This window comes from Phaenicophaeus curvirostris, chromosome 2 (genome assembly GCF_032191515.1).
Source record: "Phaenicophaeus curvirostris isolate KB17595 chromosome 2, BPBGC_Pcur_1.0, whole genome shotgun sequence".
Taxonomy (NCBI): domain Eukaryota; kingdom Metazoa; phylum Chordata; class Aves; order Cuculiformes; family Cuculidae; genus Phaenicophaeus; species Phaenicophaeus curvirostris.
This window is the reverse complement of record NC_091393.1, coordinates 30,802,961-30,818,984: the sequence shown is the minus strand read 5'-3', so window position 1 is coordinate 30,818,984 and position 16,024 is coordinate 30,802,961. Positions and strand designations below refer to the sequence as shown.

Here is a 16,024-nt window from a genome sequence, read left to right as displayed (position 1 = left end):
GGCACTGGTGCTGGGAGCGGTGCCTGGAGGCCTTGTGCACACGGATGTGGACATCAGCTGTGCCCATAAAGGATGTTGAGGTACCTCATTTCGGTGATGGCATACATGGCTTTCTGCCACAGCTCCATCTGGAGATGTTCGTCAGCGCATTTCTCTTCCATCAGCTCCTGCAAAGACCAGCTGGTGTGGGACCTGGCAAGCAGCAGCACCCAGGGCCACCAGACCCTCATAACATCATAGAGTCATTAAGGCTGGAGAAGACCTCTAGGCCCATCCAGCCCAAACATCAGTCTAACCCCACCGTGCCTACTAATCCCCATCTGAAGCGTTACATCTCCACATGTTTTGAACATGGACGGAGACTCCATCGCTTCCCTGGGCAACCTCTTCCAGTGCTTCACCACTCCTTCCGTAACAACCTCGTTCCAGTGTCCAATCTAAACCTCCCCTGGTGCACCCTGCAGCCATTTCCCCTCGCCCTGCCCAAGCGTTGCCCTCTTCCTCCGAGCTCCTGCTTGACCTCTCACCTTGACCTTCTCCACCACACGGTAGCTGTGGCAGAACAGGTCCAGGCCGCTCGACAAGCGGTGCTTCTTGGCGGCCTGGCACACGGAACCAATGCACTCAAGGAACTTCAGCTTCTTGCTGTTTTCCTGGAACAAAGACCAAACAGGGAGCGTGAGAGCGGGACGCCCCTGGCCAGCAGGACAGGAGCAGGGCAGATGGAGACCTGGGAGAAGCCGCTCTGCCCAGGCAGCGAGGGGCAGGGTTACCTCCTCTGTGCAGTTGACAAAGGCGCAGATGAAGTCCACCGTTTCCTTCACCTTTGTGTAGATGGGCAACCAGTTGGTGTCTAAGAAGGGAGGAGAGCAGGGAGGGCTGTGAGAGGGTGTGGTGGAAGGAGACAGGAGACTGCTGGGGACAGACCTGGCTGCCTGGCCGGGTCCTGCTCTTGGGTCAGCACAAGCCCCTGCATCGCTCCACGTGCAGTTGGGCTGCTGTGCTGGAGAGGACACGTCCGGGAAAGCCCTCGTGACACCGGGTTGAGGGCAGGGAAGGTCTCTGTCCCCCAGCATCGCTGCCTCTGCCCCAGAGCAGGAGCTGGGTGCCCTCTGCTCTCTCCATCCTTCGGAGAAGTTGGAAGGGACCCACAAGGATCGTGGGTGGCTGCATAGGACGACCTCCAAATCATGGAATGATGGAATGGTTTGGGTTGGAAGGGCCCTTAAAGATGATCCGGTTCCAATGTCCCGTCACGTGAAGGGACACCTCCCACTGGATAAGGTGGCACCAAGTCCCATCCATCCTGGCCATGAACACCTCCAGGGATGGGGCAGGAACAACATCTCTGGGCAGCCTGGGCCAGGGCCTCACCAACCTCACAGCAGAACATTTCTCCCCAAGACCTCGTCTCCATCTGCCCTCTTTCAGCTCAAAACTGTTCTACCTTGCCCTATCCCTGAACTCCCACATCAATAGTCCCTCCCCAGCTTTCCAGGGGCTCCTTTCCCTATTGGAAGCTGCACGAAGAGCCTTCTCTTCTCCAGGCTGGACAACCCCCACTCTCCCAGCCGGTCTTCATATAGGAGGTTCTCCAGCCTTTAGATCATCCTGGTGGCCTCCTCTGGACTCCAGCTGAGGTCTCATCAGAGCATCAGCCCTACCCAGCCCACCAGGATCCTTCACTCACCAATGGCCAGGGGCAAGACCTCGGTCTCCTCATCGGACTGTGTGGCAGAGTCCCCCCTCTGGGGAGACGCATTCTCCCTCCAGGCAGACCCACTCATCCAGGGCAGCCTGGGTCTGCAAGACGGTCTCTCTGCCATCGTTGGGGATGGGGGTAAAAGCATAAGCAATGAGAAGGCAGAAGCTTCGGCAAACGCCTCAGCACCACAGGGTAAGACGTGAGCTCTGCTCGGAGCTGCGAGCTCTGGTGTCTGTCCCGTGACTGTCCTGACGGACACTGAGGGCTTGGGGGCTGCGTCTCCCTCAGCTCTCGAGGGTCAGGGTGGGATCCCGCTGTGATGTCACAAAGGGTCCCACCACAACCTGGGCAGGGGCTGCGGGGGCTCAAAGGACGGGGGTGTGGCCAGCGCTGCCCCCCGCTTTGCCAGGGTTATCGAAGAGGCGGTGGCATTTATGCACAGAACCACCAGGTTGGAAAAGACCCACCGGATCATCGAGTCCAACCGTTCCCATCAATCACTAACCCACGTCCCTCAGCACCTCGTCCACCCGTCCCTGAAACCCCTCCAGGGAAGGGGACTCAACCCCCTCCCTGGGCAGCCTCGGACACTGCCCAGTGACCCTTTCCGTGAAATATTTTTTCCTAATGTCCATCCTGACCCTCCCCTGGTGGAGCTTGAGGCCATTCCCTCTCGGCCTGTCCCCTGTCCCTTGGGAGAAGAGCCCAGCTCCCTCCTCTCCACAACCTCCTCTCAGGGAGTTGCAGAGAGCAATGAGGTCTCCCCTCAGCCTCCTCTCCTCCAGGCTAAACACCCCCAGGGCCCTCAGGCCTGTTCTCCAGCCCCTTCCCCAGCCCCGTTCTCTTCTCTGGACTCGCTCCAGAGCCTCAACATCCTCCTTGTGCTGAGGGCCCAGAACTGAACACGGGATTCGAGGAGCTGGACACTTCAGCTCTGCCTTCTTTCAAGGATCCAGACCGCATTAAGTTCGACACCAGCAGAGTTTCTATTAGCTCATTTTTCGAGTTGTTCTCAGCAAGCGACAGCGCGTTCGATACCCCCCGGCCGAGCCGAGCCGAGCGGAGCCGAGCCGGCCCTCGCAGCGCCCCCCGCAGTTCCGCGCGGAGGCCGCACGGCGGCTGCACTGAGCGCGGGCGGCCCCGAGCCCCTGCCGGAGGACCGCGGGTCATGGAGAGCGAGCCGGAGGGCAGAGCGGCGCCGCGGGCGGTCATAGAGAGCGAGTGCGGAGGGCAGAGCGGCGCCGCGCGGGGCCCGGGCAGCGCGGTGAGCGCGGGGCGGGGCCCAGCAGCCCGAGCCCGGCTCGGGGCAGGCGGCGGCGCCACGGGGGCGGCCCGGGCCCGGAGCGCGTCAGCGTCCCTTCCCCCGGCGGGATTTCAGCCGCTCGGGGCCGGAGCCCGAGTTCCCCGGAGCGTGTCCGTGCGCCCCTTGCCGCCCCGGGGCTCCCTGGATGCTCGCGGGGAATCGCAGAGCGGCGTGAGTGGGAAGGGACCTCGGAGTCCGGGACGGGGGCTGAGGGAGGCGAGACGGCAAAACCCTTCTGGCTTGGTTTTCCCCAACTGGTAGTGTGGTTTTTGTTCGTTTAGGTTTTTTTACCGGAGCTGTGGTAGGATCAGGCAAGCTTCAGCACGAGGGCTAAGGCCAAGGGGCAGGGAAGGGGAGGGGGCTTGTGTTTGAGCAGCAGTTTGCTGTAGGGACGGCTTGGCTGTGTTTAAAACCGTGCCCGTGAGCTCACTTCTTTGAAAAGTGTTTTGCTTTATAGTTCCAACATCTTCAATCAGAAAAGAAGAACGTGCCTCCTCTAATTTCACTGTTAAGCAATCTGCAGTAAATGTTGTGGTTGTAACTACTGCTTTCTCCTGTGTTAGTTTGCTTTATTTCTACCTGAAGCAAATGACGCGAAGAGCCTATAGGTACGAGAGTCTTTACAAATGCTTTGGATCTCCCTTTTCTCTCTTATGGTTTGTGTTTGTTTTGAGTAGTGGAAGAAAAACAGTTTGAAAAGACACAGCTGTTAAGTTAGATTTTAACAGGAGAGTTGTATGCAGAGCAGTTGTGACAAACTGTAAATCGATTTAATTCAGATGGTCGTATTTTTATGTCATACATGTTTTAAAAGAGATGGGTAGTTTCTTGCTTGGTCAGTACTCACAGCCATGAATTATTCTCCGCAGTTCTTCAAAGAGTGAAGTACTGTTTGTTTCCCGTCCTCTTTATAAAAACCGTCTTGGAAGAGCCATTAGGACCACTTACCATCTTATAAACTAATATTTTTATATCCAGGCTTTCTGGAGCGTCCGCAGCAGGGACAGAAAGAGCAAAACCGAATCAGGTGTACTGAGCCCAACCTGTGCTTCCTAAACAAAGCGTGGCTGGCTGCATCCTGCAGCTGTGGTCACTTTAGTCGTCTATTGGTAATGAGTTTTACAGGGGCATTCACCCTCCTCGCCTGCAAATGCTTCCTGAGGTTCCTACCCTGCTCCATCCCAGTCCACCTCCAGCCTGCCTTGAACTCTGATGACAACCCTCCTTGCCAAATGAGAACAAGCTGTACCGGCTGGTGACAGTCACCTTACCTGTGTAAATAATTTTAACAAGGTTTATGTGTTTTTCTGGCTTAGCTGTGCCCCCTCCTGAAACTCCGTCTTTACAAATCAAGGAGTCATATGTCGCTTAAAACTCTCCATGTATCGTGGTGTAGAAACTCTGTGAGCTTGTCCATAGAGCTTCTCATGAAGATGGATTTGACTGTATAGGCCTAAAATTCCTTTTAATGTAAAATAGCAGCTTGAGGACTTACATAGCCTCAGGCACAAGGAATTTGCTGTCCATATCATCATAAATTTCAGAAGGATTTCTCAGATTGCAAGTCCAGCACAAAACCTTCCATAACTGAATGAAAATAAAGGACAATTCTGAAGGAAGATGTAACAGCCACTCAGAGAAAAATCTGTTATCTGTAGTTAAAGAAAACTCTCAAATTTACTACATGTGTTCTTGATTGTGAGATGTTCAATTTACTAACGATTTGAATTTCAAAAGAGATTGCAGTCTTTAATTCTTTAGTTCAGACTTTCTACCAGATAAACTGGCTGAAATCCAATGGAAGCCTTTTATTTATGCACAGGTATTGATATTGCAGAATAACTTTTCAGACAGCTTTGGCAACTCAATGGATTCCAGTCTGATGACATCCTTTAGAAGTGTGATGGAGGCCAGATTATTAGTGGGTACCTGATCTACCTGAGTAGAAAAAAAAGAATAATCAAGAGGTCAGATGGGGGTCTATGATAATGGAGTAAGTGTATAATTCTGTAATAAATACGGCACTAATCCTTGAACAGATCTAAAGACCTAAGCAGTTAATTATGGCTTTCTTTTATGCTTTTCAAGCTTTTGCATTAGAAGCTTCATTGTGGGTTGGTTTCGAGTTTCCTCTGGTTCCTTTTCTTCTTGGTGAGGCCCGTTTTGTATCCATCAGACATCTTTATTCCTGGTCTAAAGTTGGTGCTACTTGTCCGATAAGCTGGAGTCGGAGTCGTGTCCTTGTGGGCAGACCCAAGGGAGGACTCACGGCTGCTGGGCACTGCTTGCTTGGCAGCCCCTGGCCCCATGTCTTGTGCACAGAAACAGCCTTGTCTCTTCTCCCTGCTTTTCCATTTGGGGTGGAGCAGGGAGAGATGTCTGTCCATCAGCTTTTGAAGCTGCTGGCAAATTGCAGCCACGTTTGGCAGAGGGATTGGTGTTGTAAGGCAAATCAGAAAGCAGTGTCATCCAGTCTGGGGTGAGAGGCCTGATATGCAGCAGCATTTTGGCTCCACCAAAGCTCTTCTCCCGCAGGTCTCTGAAACTGGAGAGAGAAGCAGTTGCTGTTGAAGGCCTCCAGAGGGAGATGCTGTCCATCCAAGCCCGAGTGCCTGACTGCAGCTCCTCAATTCCACCCTGAATTCCTGAAAGTTTCATGAAACTAGATGACCAGGGCATGGAGGGGGAAGCTATAAATACCATGCCTGAAGGAGCAGCTGCAGCATGAGTTCACCTGTAATCGGTGGTGAGAGCGAATCTGAATTGGAAAAAACACAGTAATCTCTGTCATGGGAAAAGTCATGGGCAAAGCTTTTACCAGAATTCACAAACCTCATAACCTCAGTCATCTGGAGAACCCTTAATTAAGTCCAGTCATTGTTCATTTCATGAGAAAGCAATATTGAAGCTGGCTTTGCACACCTTATTGAGTGTTAGGAATTCTATATGTAGCTCAAAGCAGTGTTCAGAGAAATGTAGGAACAGCTGTGGTCCCTAGGAGATGGTACAAACCTGAAGCAAATCCCTGCCAAACCCAGAAATGGATGTGGTTCGAATTCAGGGAGTTAATTTCACCGGAGTGTGGTTATACATATTTAAATGAAAATATGTTAAACAGTGGTTTTGAGATGTCTTTCCCCTTGGGTGAGCGCTGGTAAACAACTACATCTTTTCCAGAATGTTACTTGTACTGACCCGGCTTAGCAGTGGCATAAACTGCAGCAGTTTGAAGACCACAAGTAGGAAGGGATGTTGTGGAGGGTTGGCTGCCCTTGGCAGGTGTGATGAAGCATCTGACTGAGCAGAACCATAGTTCTCTGTAACACTGCCACAATTATGGTGAGTAGAAAACATCAGAAAAGATGATCCTGACCAAACATCCTCAAGGATGACAATAATCATGACCAACAACTGTTGTATATCGAAGAGCAGTACTGGAACGGAAGATGGTCACCTCCCAAGAGCTGTTCCAGTTGCGCTTAACATCAGCTGTAGTGGACAAAGAGTTTATTTAGTCTATTTGGTAATTGTTCTCTGTTGTCATCTGTAAGGGGGGGTGTGTCTTTTATGTATGTCTCTTTTGATGCGTATGTATCAAATATATGTCATGCATGTTTGACACTGTATGTGTCTTTTGAAGCCGGAATAGCTCCTCACCCTGACTGAGGGTCCCTTTCCCACCCTCGCCACCAGGACCAGCTGATGAGTGAGCTACAAAGCACTTTGTGGTTCACCTGCCCTGACTGCTTTGTGGCAGCAGTCCTCAGCCGGTGCAGTGTTCATTCCTGGTCGTTAAAGGTCCACTTGTGAGAGCTTATCAGCTAAAAACATGGAGGAAAATGAATGTGAAGCAAAAAGTGCCATGCCCTGCTATGCGTGCTGCAAAGGGCTGGGCCCTGATGCCACGCTTCTGTCCAGGGCAAGGGTCATCCTACCTTGCTGCGTTCTTGTTACAGCTTTCTAAAGACACTGAGATTGAAAATAGGAGCTTTAAAGTATTGATTAATAACTCTTAAGTATTTTAAGAAAGTCCTGCTTTGTGGCAATACTTATTTTTCAGTAGTTTTTGTTATGCAAAGTATTTGATATAGTTGTTACCCAGCAAATCACAGCTATGCTCTTGTAGTTGGAAACACCAAACCTCAAAACAAGGCTTTTTTGATCTCTGCAGTGGCTGAACAGGTCAGATACGTTCTTCATGAGTTATTCAGGTCTATTAGTTTATCTCTGATCATCTGGTTTAAGGCAAACTCAGTTTATGTAAACTCCTTACCTAGTACTCCGTCTAACATTCTTCATTATCTTTATTTTTGCCTTAAATTAGCAACCACCATCCTTACACCAGCCACATCGTGGCTGGGTTTTCCTCATCAGTAGCTTCTTGTAGCAGAGAACAGTTGCACCGCTTTGGCTTCTTGCTTTGGTGCTTCTTTTTTCCTGAGCATTTGATCCCTTACTCATGCTGACAGTCGAGGCCGGTTTGAGTCACACACTTGGGAGCATCTGCTGTGAACATTTGAGCATTACTACAAGATCTGTCACAGTGTGAAACATCGTGTCTGATGTTCCTGTCTAGAAATGACTTTCAAAAAAGTTGTGACCCTGATCCAGCCTGCGCAAACACACATGAGGACGTTGGTACTTGAATAACCCCCCAAACCACACTAGATATCTCAAGCCTAAAGCTATTTATATAAGCATATGTTTGTAAGTTGCTGACTACTGCAGACACACGTACTTAGAAGATTACAGTACAACCGAATACATAATTTAATACAATCTGGTTTTGGGTTAATAAGGTGAAAACAAATAGATGAACAAAGTTCTTTTATTCATGAGCTCACAGCAAAAACTGTTGTCGGCAGGTATGAGTCAGTTTAGAGTTGAGTGCCTGACCCAAGTGTCTTATGGCTTATACAGGGAAGTGAAATGCGGAAAAGCAGAGGTGAAGTGCATTGGGGCACTGAAACTGGTAGGAACAAAGGCAATAATTTTCTTCCTTCTTTAAGTGCAAAAAATAACCTGAGCTGCATGGGAAAACACAGATACTTGTTACCTTCCTAGCCCAAGTTAGGCAATCACAGAATACATTAAATTATCAAGAAATGAGTGACCTATGAATACTGCTTTTGTTATGCTGGCAGACGGACAGATACAAACAATCTCAAGAATAAAACTAGTGAACTCTCTAAGAATTTGATAATTGTTTGGGCTGCCATTTCTAGATCTGAGAAATTTAGTCAGAGGCTACATCTGACTGATGAGGTCTGTAAACGGCAGTGCCTTGCTTGTGGCAGACGTCCATTTGGCTGGGTGGTAATGAATCAAGTTGAAGATTGACAGTTTTGGACAATTTTTCTCTCAGTAGCAAGTGGTATAGAGTGTTTGGGCTTGATATTTTTAAATAAATTACTGCATTTAAGCTTACAGGAATAATTACAGAATCATGGAATCATAGAATGATTTGGCTTGGAAGGGACCTTAAAAATCATCTAGATCCACCTCCCCTGCTACAGGCAGGGACACCTCCCACTGGGTCAGGTTGCTCCAAGCCCCGTCCAACCTGGCCTTGAGCACCTCCAGGGCTGGGGCAGCCGCAGCTCTGGGCAACCTGGGTCAGTGTCTCACCACCTTCACAGGAAAACATTTCTTCCTAATGTCTAATCTAAATCTCGCCTCTTTGACCTTAAAACCATTACCTCTCATCCTGCTACTACACTCCCTGATCAAGAACCCCTTCCCAGTTTTCCTGTAGGCAACAATGAAATGTTGTGAAATGTTCTGTGCGTATTTTTGAAACTTCAGTGGTCCTATTTTTGTAATTACTCTATTGAGGAAGATAACAAATATTAATTCCAATATTGGATTTCATTTTCTTGGACTACATAAATGTAGTTTTCTATAAAGTGATAAAAATACAGAGATCTGAAACCCGTTGCGGTTTGTGTCCATGAGTCTCTATCAACTGTTTCACCTTGTTCTGACCCAAGCACTGTCACTAAGCTCAGGGTACTTACCCTCAATTACCTTGTGCCAAGAATAATACAAGCTGTGAGTAAAACAGAAAAAAGTGAGGAAAGGGGAAACTGTGCACAGGAGAATACGATCCTGTGATTGTGATGACCTGAAAGAGCAAGTTTCAGTTGGTGAAACCTCAGTAAGTTAGTGAAACCTGGAGCTCAACGTGATGAACTTCACGCAGGGAGAACATGACTCCTCCGCAGCTTAAAGCAGTGTTGCACTGCAGGGTGCTGATGTTTTCCTCATAAGGAGCTCTGTCCTGGGCTTTGGTGAGCAGGGCATCCTGCTAGCACTGACGCTGATGGAACTGAATTGTGCTCCCCGCTTCCAGCTCCTTGCCAACGTCACCTCACCACCCTGGAGGCGGCGTGTGTTTGTTACCGGGCCACACTTGGGCCCCCGTAAATGCAGAGCTCAGCTTCTCACTGCAGCTGCACAGAGGTGTGTCTGTCATCTGCCACCAGTTTCACTTGCACATGTTGCATGAAGAGCAACATCCAAGTGACACTTTTGCTTTTGTGCACTTGCGCACTCCTTATCTCCTACCTGCACAAGCAGACACCTTGAGCACCAGTCCCTGAAAACCTCTTTTCTGAAAGCACCACTTTGCCTGTTGACCTCCACTCCAGCAACATTATGATGAATATAGCAATTTGTTTTCTTGGCACAATTTCTGTGTGATACAGAAGATAAATTAAATCAATCAAACGTGCAATGCAACCGTCCCCAAAAGAATAGTAAACCCCCCATCAGAATGGATGTATTTGATCAGGCCACCTAGTTCATTAGTCTTTCCTTGACACTGGCTGAGACAAGATGCTTGGGAAGCAGCAGATGAGTAAGGAAAGCGTTTGGTGACTCTTCCCCACTTCACTGCCCACCCTTCAGCAATCTGTAAGTCATTGATGTGCCAAGAGGTGACATCTCTCTGTTCCACAGCACCTGAAGTGTTTTTCTTCCACGAATCCAATGGCTTCCTGGACATATGCTCCTTGAATCCTGTGTTCAGTTCTGGGCCCCTCCCCACAAGAAGGATGTTGAGGCTCTGGAGCGAGTCCAGAGAAGAGCAACAAAGCTGGTGAGGGGGCTGGAGAACAGGCCTTATGAGGAGCGGCTGAGAGAGCTGGGGGTGTTTAGCCTGGAGAAGAGGAGGCTGAGAGGACACCTCATTGCTCTCTCCAACTCCCTGAGAGGAGGTTGTGGAGAGGAGGGAGCTGGGCTCTTCTCCCAAGTGACAGGGGACAGGCCGAGAAGGAATGGCCTCAAGCTCCACCAGGGGAGGGTCAGGATGGACATTAGGAAAAAAATTTTCACAGAAAGGGTGATTGGTCCCTGGCAGAGGCTGCCCAGGGAGGGGGTTGAGTCCCCTTCCCTCGAGGGGTTTAAGGGATGGGTGGACGAGGTGCTGAGGGACATGGTTTAGTGTTTGATGGGAATGGTTGGACTCGATGATCCGGTGGGTCTCTTCCAACCTGGTTATTCTGTGATTCTATGATTCTATATATAAAATTTTATTGTCTAGAACATCATCTGGAAGAGTTCCAGATCATCATTTTGCTTTGGAGTCTTGCTTAGTTTCTTTTTTTTTTTAATTAAACATACCAGCTTTACTTTCTTTATTGTAAGCCTAATATGTGTATTGCTTCCAGAAAAGTGAGTTGATAGATCAAAAAGTTATGGTGTGGAATTTAAGGAAGGCAGAGGGGGTACTGAGGGATTTAATGAGCAAGTAAGTGTTACAAAAGGTGCAGACACCCATGATGCTGAACCATTTTTTGCAGTTGTAAGAAAAGACATGAAGGGAGGAAACTGAGGAGAAATCTGTTTTGACTGGGAAGGAAAATACTTTCCAATGGTGTCATGTATTAGTACCTGAAATACCTAGAAAGAGATTGGATGTGTTTAAAAATGGACCAGCCTGAACCCTTCGGAAAGAGTGGGTAAAGATACTTCTGCATCGGCATTAAATATCTACTAAATGCTTCCTCTGTCTGCAGAGAGTTCTGTTACTTTCTTCCATACCTGGGAACCAAAGTGTATTTCTCCTGTTTATGTCACTGCTTTTTGTGCTTTGGCTTCTCACCCAGCTTGGATTTTGCTACACCAGTTTCAGACCAGGGTTATAAATGGATCAGTCAAAGTTTTTATCTAATCAGTATTTTATTTTAGAGGAGGATGTTATAAATCCACTTCTTTGCTCCTCCATTTTATCTGCCAGTATCTAATGATACAGGTAGTTTAAGAAGTAGTAGGAGGTCAGTTCTCTGGTCAGTAGCTATAGAGCATTAGCTGAATCTGCTCCAGGTGCCTCTGTCACAGACGGGGGAATTGTCCTTGCTTGTGTCCTCTGGTCCTTCCAGCCCTTGGACATACACATGGCAGGGGTACGGAAGGAACCCTCGCAGAGCTCCAGCTTCCTTTGCTGTGGGATTTTTCATCTCCTTTGTGCTCTCTAAGAACACACAGACAAATGCAAGAGAAAATAGTCAAGCTTTCCTTCTGCTGGATTTACTGCTCATTAAAACACCAGCATTTCTAGACCACGGATGCCCAGACTGGAAATGTAAATAAGTTGGTAAAAATAAACAGGGCAGACAGAAGTCGGTGCATTAGGTCTAATCCCAACGATAGCGTCGTGTGGCCTCATTTAACTCTGGGAACTGGCAGAGGTAGCAGATAAGGAGAGTGGCGACAGATGCCAGTTGGCACCAGATGAGGAAGTTTGGGTTTATAGCCCGCACTGTGGGTTAATAATGGCTACAAAAGAGGACACACAGACCAAATTGTATGCCCTGGTGAAAAAGCTTCTTAAAAGTCAGCCTCGACGAATGAAAGCTGGGGTTTTATATGAACACACTGAACAGAATACATGTACCGCTATGGAGGGAGTTGCTAAAAGCTTTTTTCAACATTCCTTTAAACTTCTTCCTCTTAAAAAAAAAATCACAGAAAATAGAGCTGAGAAAAAGAGAAAATTTAACTTTCTGAATGACTATGGCTTCTGAGTGTGACTTTCTGGTCCTTCATTACAAGAAAGGGTGGTAAATGGACAGAAGACTGGAATGGGATTCACCAGACACAGACTGTCTCTTTTTAAATTACTTAACCTGTATATGCATCACTTTCTGTTTGCTCTGAGAAGTGGTGTGCAAATAACTGTCTGGGAGAAATTAAATGTCAACATACAGCTGTTGGGTATTTCTCCCCCTGGATTATCAGAATAAACAGGGAAAATTTTGGAAGTTTTCCTTATCTCCCTTCCAGAGGGTGAGTTTCCCTGCGGGGCGGATGCTTTGCTGCTGTCGCTGTGGGGCTGCACCCCCTCCTCTGCAGTGAGGTCTCAGGTGCGAGGTGGGCAGAAGTCTAGTATGGATTTTGCTTGGAAATAAATGATGGAAAGTGGGATGTGGGGCTCATGTGGAACTGACTGTGGCAAGATATCACCAGAAGGAATATATTCGAAGAATTTTCATAGATATAAAAGCATATATAGAAATGATTTGTGATGGGATGTTGAGCAAATTCTTTCATCTTCACAATGAGGATAATTATACTTGCCCAACTGAGTAAACTAATTAGAGATCTAAACATAGAAAGTACAGTATGTTCCTGATGTGATTACCGTCAGCCCAGGGAAGAGAGCATCACAGAGCAGGAAAGGGAAACAAAGGGAATGCCCAAGGCCAATGTGGGGTGAAAGCTGAAGATGAAGTTAGTGGTTTGGTTTTTGAATAGTGTTCAAAATACAACACAATATAATATCAATACAGTAAAGAGACTGTGTTAAATGAGTATGTTGGTCCCTAATGACTGCTAACCTTTGACACTGAGCAGGCATCCAACAGAGACAAATCGGTGCCCTTCAGATACTGAAGATTGAATCTAGCCCAGTGAGATCTCCTAGTGGAGCCCAAACAGAAAAGCAAGGCTCGACAGAAGAATGAACCTTTCTGCAAACACAGACTTAAACATAATACCTTCCATGCTATTATTTGTTTCATTGCTCCAGATTGAAACAGATTTAATCAAAGTCTTTATTGCCTCTCCATGCAGTCTGTAGCATCCTGATCTCTCTAATGAGGAGAAGAGCTTCATATCTGTGTTTAAGGCACGGATGGACGAGGTGCTAAGGGGCATGGTTTAGTGTTTGATAGGAATGGTTGGACTCGATGATCCAGTGGGTCTCTTCCAACCTGGTTATTCTATGATTCTGTGATTCTATATCCTCCTGGTTTGGCTCTGACTGGCCTAACCTTTTTAGCTCCTTTATTGACATACTACATTTGGGGAGGAAGCCTAGAGGTGAGGTCTGGACTTGGAGGCATTACTAGTACAACTGTCCTGGTAGCCCCTGTCAGTAGAGGGCTTGTGATAGGTATTTGGCTTATGCAGACAAAATTATTTTATTAACATGGCAGAATTTCAGCTCTCCTCATAATTTTAGTGCAATGAGTGGTTTGGGCTTTTCTGTTTTGTATGACTGGATCTAGACCGAAGTCTTCAGTCGGTACAAATTTATTTGCTGCAATTCGCATCGCCAGTTTGACCTGGCAAAGTTCTGACAGTAATAAACAGCTTGGCTCAAGTAAACTGAGCCACTTCCCACTAACTCCTTGCTGGTAAGACTTTGCCCTGTCTCTGCAGTTGTCTCCAGAAAAAGGCAAACTTCAGTAAAAAAGGAGACTGTCTCCCTCACTGCTCGCTCCTCTGAAGGACACCTGGAAGTCAGTTCCCTAATGATTCATGCTTTTTGTCAGAATACATGCAGAACAGTCCTAACGTTAAACCATTGCTGGCTTCATTTTGTGGTTCCGGGGTAAAAATCACCATGCAATGTGTTATGAGAAATAAATACAGTATTCTGGGCAGGTTTTTCTGGGTGGTGATAAATATCCCCAGATTGCTAAATGCAAGGCTGATCTGTTTTCTTTTCCGCTTTCATAAAATTACATTTGTTTCAGGCAGGTGGACAGGGGATATATTTTCAGAGTTTTGTTGGTAGCTGAAATGTCTTGCTTTTTGTTTTATGTTATATTAAATGCATGTGATAATCCCCGTGCAACACATTGCCTGTCACATCCAATTGCTCCATTAAGTTACTGTGCTGGATTCATTAGGACTATAGCAGTTTAAATCTATTATCCATAGACAGCCAAACATTAGCAATAAAATGTTAGTATTCTATTTTGGAGTTTGAATGCTACCTTTCTGCTAGAGGGCAGAGACAGTAAACTGGCCATATAATTGAAAATGTTGGTTCCTTTTTACAGCCCAGACTCAGTCTCCTCTCAGCGCCCAGGTATATGTGTCCTTCTCAACTGTTTAACAGTAAACTGATTTAAAAAAAAAAGAAGAAATAGTAAACTGTTCAGCAATAAACTGCACAATGTGGTGGGTAACAGAATGTTGGTGAATTGCAAGTAGTGCAATTGCCAAAAAGGGCATGGTTTGAAATGAATACGGATATCTACATAAATACCAGCATGTTGCCAAGTATTGTCCCAAGCTTGTTTGTGGCTGCATGGCTTTATTTGAGATTGTAACTGAGTTTGAAATGAGCAAAGAAAGAAAAAAAAAAAGGGTTCCCATCAACAGTCTTGGTCGGCACATCATTAATCAGATTGTTAGTTCTAAAACAAGAAGATGCAGGTCGAGTGCTTATAAGAGCTCAAGGAAACAAAACCCGAGTGTTGATACTAATGATTCGATTCACCTGTGGGAGAGGTGTCCATATGTGGGAAAACCCACAAGATTCGCTGTTTTCCATGGCAGCCACGTCAGAGACTGCCCATCACGGTTGTAGGGGATTCTCTCAACAAGATGGAGCTGTTATTCAGTAGGGAGACGGACTTTGGGATCAGAAAGAGAATATTCAGCCTATTTAAGGTCTGTATTAAAATTAGGACAAATAACGGTCTGTATAGGTAGACATTCTCATAAAAAATCAGCTCTTAACAAGTTAGGTGGATGACACAGAGTATTCTGGACAGCTTCGTGTGTTTCTTGTTTTACCACAAAACTTGTGCTTGATATAAGGATTTTCACTGCTACAATACTTATTTTATTAGATTAGAGACTCTTTGAATTAAGTGAGTGTGAGTACCGAATATAACAAAATATTTCCTGATTGTTCTGAGAAATCATAAAGCAGATTTACAGCTTTCCATATTGTGTAACAAGCTACTGGGTTTGTCTCTCTGCTGGTCTATATTCTACTTCTCTTGCTTCAGTTCATGAATATAATCATTTGAATTAAGAGATCACGTTGTTGTAAATGACAAGTCCATGTAGTTTTTCAAGGATGAAATCAGTGACATTGTGCTGCAGTGCACACCACTTCCTAGGCAGCAATTGTCCACTCTTGCGAGGCACGGTTGGAAAAAAGAAGCTATGTTTTTGGGAGTAAGTCTTATTTCAAAAACTAGAGAAAAAACGCATTAGATGGATGATCCAAGTGGAATCGTGGAAATATTTTAAAGGGTAGATTGCATTTAGCAGTGTCTCTGAGGCCAACTCCATTTGCCTCTGTGGAGCTGCTCAAGGGATGCGTGTGGCTGGAGCTCCCGGGCAGGACCGAGTCTGCCTCAGCAAATGTCTGTGCAAAGCACGCGCACAAAATACCCTTCTGTGTGACATGCAGATGACACTGATGCTAGATTTAGTCTGACTGTAAACAAAGAACATTTTCTTAACACCGAGGACATTTAAATCCTTGCTCATTCCTGTCAATTTTAACATCACGGCAGGATGTTTGTGCTCTGGTTTAGACAACAGCCACTGCAGGGCAGCCCTGTCGCGCTTTAGGCGAGAGGTCATGCTGCAATGAAAAAATGGTTCTCTCTAGCCTCGTGAACGAAGAATATGTACATCTATAAATTACAGGTGCTGGAAGTGCATAGAAAGAAGTTCTCCCTGGGCGTTCAGAACGGAGGGAACTGCTTTCTCTGTTTTCTCCCTGCGGAACGGAAGCCCAGTCTGAAGGATCTTTGGGTTCA

At 46.7% G+C, this 16,024-nt stretch overlaps 1 long non-coding RNA gene across 1 annotated transcript; it reads left to right on the top strand.

Annotated features, from left to right (window-relative positions):
• Positions 1 to 3,008: 3,008 nt before the first annotated feature.
• On the top strand, positions 3,009 to 6,632 carry LOC138717791 (uncharacterized). The gene is made up of 2 exons (XR_011336941.1): positions 3,009 to 3,179; positions 5,544 to 6,632. It is a non-coding gene; the product is annotated as an uncharacterized lncRNA (long non-coding RNA).
• The last annotated feature ends 9,392 nt before the right edge of the window (positions 6,633 to 16,024 follow it).